The sequence below is a fragment of the Mastomys coucha genome, unplaced genomic scaffold, assembly GCF_008632895.1.
Source record: "Mastomys coucha isolate ucsf_1 unplaced genomic scaffold, UCSF_Mcou_1 pScaffold3, whole genome shotgun sequence".
Classification (NCBI taxonomy): domain Eukaryota; kingdom Metazoa; phylum Chordata; class Mammalia; order Rodentia; family Muridae; genus Mastomys; species Mastomys coucha.
Genome location: NW_022196909.1, coordinates 63,891,857 through 63,896,314, shown reverse-complemented (window position 1 = coordinate 63,896,314; position 4,458 = coordinate 63,891,857). Strand labels below are relative to the sequence as shown.

The 4,458-nt window shown below is 45.4% G+C and overlaps 1 pseudogene; it reads left to right on the top strand.

Moving 5' to 3' along the window:
• The first annotated feature begins 273 nt into the window (after positions 1-273).
• LOC116074479 lies at positions 274-4,103 on the top strand (annotated as a pseudogene).
• The last annotated feature ends 355 nt before the right edge of the window (positions 4,104-4,458 follow it).

The window sequence follows — 4,458 nt, the reverse complement described above, 5'->3', positions numbered from 1 at the left end:
ATCTCTAACCAGACAAGGAATGTGTCTGGATTTGTCACCCGACAGGTACAGATGTCTTGGGCTCTCATCCATAAGACAGAATCACCCTGGGATTGAGAGGCTCCAACACATCTGTCAGAGGCAAGCCACAAGTTGCTCCAGACACTGACGACAAAGCTCCTGCCGCAGCCCAGGAGTCAGTAGGCCCAGCACTTCATCAGTGGAATAATGAGACTGGAACTGAGGATGGCTATACCACCTTCTGTGTGGAGCTTCCCACAATTCCCTCCCATCATGCTTCAGTCAAGCACAAGCACAGGTAAAGGGAAGGACAACGTTTTATTAACAGAACAATCTCACCTTCTCTGCTTACTAGCTGGGTGGCTCTCATAGTCAGACGAGTCCATATTTTATAATCACAGCCCTGGGAACCTGCCTCCTTCATAGGCCATGGCAAGCAGAGGGTGCGATTCTCTACATGGTCATAGCAGCTTCCATGTTTTTGTGGGCTTCAGGTCCTAGCTATTACATGATGTGTGATTCAGAAGTCCTGATCCTAGGCTGGAGAGATGCCTCTGTGGGTAACATGCAAGGATGAAAACCTGAATCCAGAATCTCTCAGAAGAAAACCTGGCATGACAGTACATACACCTATAACCCTAGCACTGCTTAGCTTTGAGTTAAATGAGAGATCCTATCTCAAAAATACACTCTAATGTCAACTTCTGGCCTCTTCAGACACTCATGCACATGCACACATAGGCACATACACACACACACACACACACACACACACACAATTTGGTAGTTTGAATGTAGTTGGCCACCATAGTTGCATAGGGAGTGGCACTATTGAGAGGTGTGGCCTTGCTGGAAAAGTTTGTCACTATGAGAGTGGAGTTTGAGTTCTCACATGCTCAGACCACACCCACTGTGACATGTAGTCTCCTTCTGCTGCCCGTGGATCAAGATACAGAATTCTTAGGTCGTTCTCCAGCATCACGTCTCCCTGCATACTGCCATGCTTCTTGTCATGACGATGAAGGACTAAACCTCTAAAACTGTAGGCCACCCCTAATTAAAAGTTTTCCTTTATAAGAGAGAGAGAGAGAGAGAGAGAGAGAGAGAGAGAGAGAGAGAGAGAGAGAGAGACCTAGCACTTGTTAGTTGTACAGCATTTTGAATGGTCTTCCATTCTCCGTTAATCCTTCCCAGAAACATCCTGACTGACACACCCAGAATTGTATCATCTAGGAGACTCAGAACCCCATTAAGATGATGATCATGAGTAGTAGGGTGAGTAGTTGAGTGAGCTATCACATTCACACACATTACTGAAAGCCAGCCAGTACCCATGCACAATGTAGATGCTCGAGGTCCCTATGAAGTGGTGTCCCTTTAGAGGGCTAGTACCTCTGACACCTAGCCTCCCGTGAGCTCTGGGAACTGTTTGTGGCTCTTTTATATTTTATTTTTTGGTAGGATATGCTGGTTGGGGGACTACAGCTTCTAGTTGCATGAGTTAAAAACATTCTTATCATTTCTCTTTTCTGCAGGAAGGGAGTAGGTGAGAGGACATTCTGAATCCAGCCAGGATTCTAGCAAGGAAGGCCCATTCCACAAATCTACAAATGGAGGGTTCGACAGTGGCAGCAAAGGACACGTGCCACTGCAGGGCTGTGTGGGAAGCCACATCAGCAAACACGTGCATGGTGAGGACTTAGGCCAAGAGAGGCTTCTGCCCTGAGCCTTTGTTTTCTCACCTGTGATGGGGGTTCAGACATAAATAAGATAGTTTATTCTTACACCCTCTTTCCGGACATTTAGCTTTTAAAACTCTTGGAATGCCTGAAGAAATGACCTTTTGCTAGCTAATAACTGATGTCTGGTGCTCCAGGATGGCCTCAAAATATGATTTAGTTGCCGGGGAGTCAACCATGAGCTCAGAAGAATAAAACCGTCATTCCCCCATCCTCATCCCACCCCCTCCACACCCTATCCTCTGCAGAGAAGAGATGGCATAGAGACCAAAGTAATTGCCAATGGCCAGTGACTTCATCAGACACAGTGGAATGAAGTCTTCTCATTTTATGGCTAGTGCTGTTCTCCACTCTCCTCTTGTTAATGCAAGTGGCCTTGGTAAATATAAAAAAATAAAATGAATATTTTTGGAGAGCTTCCCAGTTTGGTGAAGACATCCAAGTACTGGGACTATTTTGTGCCAAGCATGGGAGAACATGAAAGCCATGAACTCCCCTTCTACCACATCCTTTACCCTACACATATCTCTTCCATCTGGGGGCTCCAGAGTTGCTTTTGTGGTAAATTGACAACAAGATAAAAAGTGTGTTGGTTTATCTCCACTGTCTACTTGATGTAATTTGGAGTCACCTAGGAGATACACCTCTAGGTATGTCTCTAAAGGGATTTCTGGGGAGTATTGAGAACAGAAAACCTGTGTTGTATGTAAGCATCAGCATCTCGTGGACTAGAAAACCAGGTTGAATAAAAAGGAGAAAGCAAACTGAGTATCAGGAGCTGGGGGGGGGGGGACGGACCCCACATATATCTGTGCAAACATATTCTTAACAGAATATGTCAAAAACACTCCCATAAGTTATAATCCCCATTTCTGCAACTGGCCACTTGCCCTTACTGAAACATCCACGGGGCCTCGTGATGGAGGCACTTCCTCACCTGAGGCTTCCCTTTCCCTGATGGCTCCAATGTGTATCACATTGATGAAACCTCACCACAGATCTTTTACTTGGGGACTGAGGAGCTGTAGCCAAAGAAGAATGAACAATATTGATCATCTGAGGCGTTTAACAAGTTCCTTGGGAAAAAACAGCTTGTAGATTCTATACTCTGATCTCCCCCCAACAGCTGCGTCAAAATTAGCAGAGGAAAACCCCGATGAACTGGACTTGCAGGCCAAGGGTGACATTCAACAGGGACACTGAAAGATCCCTGCCCAGGTGCAGACTCTCAAACAGGCTGCCGTGGCTGCCAGCTACACAGCTACATAGATCCAGGAAACAGGGGTGAGTGTAATGTTATCACTCCTGGATAAAGTACAGCCTTACAAGTTTTCTATTTGTTTTTTTTATTTTTTCCAAGACAGGGTTTCTCTAGTAGCCCCAGCTATCCTGGAACTCACTATGTAGACAAGGCTAGTCTTGAACTCAAATACTCTCCTGCCTCTGCCTCCTGAGTGCTGGGATTAAAGGTGGGCTACACTTCACCAAGCTTTGGAAACAAAATTCTCAGTTTCCTTTGTTGCTATTGGTAGTTTATGAGGAAATGTTTTCCAGGGGGCTGGATGGAGAGAAGAGAGCTAATAGGAACTCAGAATGTTTGGTGGCCCTTAGTCTCCAAGCTTTAAACAGTCTTCTGCTAGGGCAGTGCTGCTTCTAGCTGCGCTCTGGGCCGCCATGGGTAAGAGGGAGTTTTGAGCCTCAAGTCCATCCCCAATAGGATCAAGTCCAAAGAGCCTTAGAAGTTTCGCTGGTAATGCCAGATGGGCCAGAAAGAGTGCTGGGAAGAGAATGACTTTCAGTGTCACTGTGTGATAGGCTCTCAGAGACAACTCTTGCTGGCTTCCCAAAATCTGCAGCAGTTTCTGGATTATTTTCCAGAGGAATAACAAAACAACTTTCTAGAAGTTCTGAGGAGATGCTTCACCATGAATAGAGTCTACAACAGCATCGTGGATTACGAGTCCATCAGCCACCAAGAGCCACTCCGAGGGAAACGTTGACCCACTTCACCAAGTGGCTGAGCAGAGAGAGTATGTGTAAAGTGGATGAGACACCAAAAGGCTGGTGAGTCCAGTGTGTAGACAGGGGTCCAGAAACCATCCATCAGCAACTGGAACTAGAGCAAAAGAAAAAGTGAGACATTGATAAAGAGAGAACTGCCAAATTCACCAAAGGACAAATGAGAAGAAGTCTGGAAGAAAAAGTAAAAGATGTCTGTTTTTATGGAATTAAGTGAGAAAATGATGCAGGAAAGGTTATGTTCAATTGAATAAAAGAACAGGTAGCTCAGCTGGAGCCACATCGTTCAGCTCAAGCTGTCTGGGTCCAAGTGTCCTGAAGACTGGGGGAGGACGCCTGAACTAGACAACTACCATGAAAGACTGGCCACACCTTCAGGTAGGATACTTCCCACAGGTGACCAACCTTGGGGAGATAGACATAGGACCATAGGTAGGAATTTAGAGTGTGAACCTTCGGAGTAATAAAATAGAACATTTGTTACACCAACTACACATACCCAATACCTTCTTTCTAGAGACAGACAGAAAATGGGTTCCTGGAATGTGGCTTGTATTAACAAGAAAGAACTAGAGACATCTTTCAATATGAAAGAGTTGAAGACATTTCTTCCCTGGTTGAGAGATCATAGACAGTGTTAGACATGAAGCAAGACAGGAAAACCAAAGAAGTAGAGAAATTGGACTCCCTGAAAACCCCA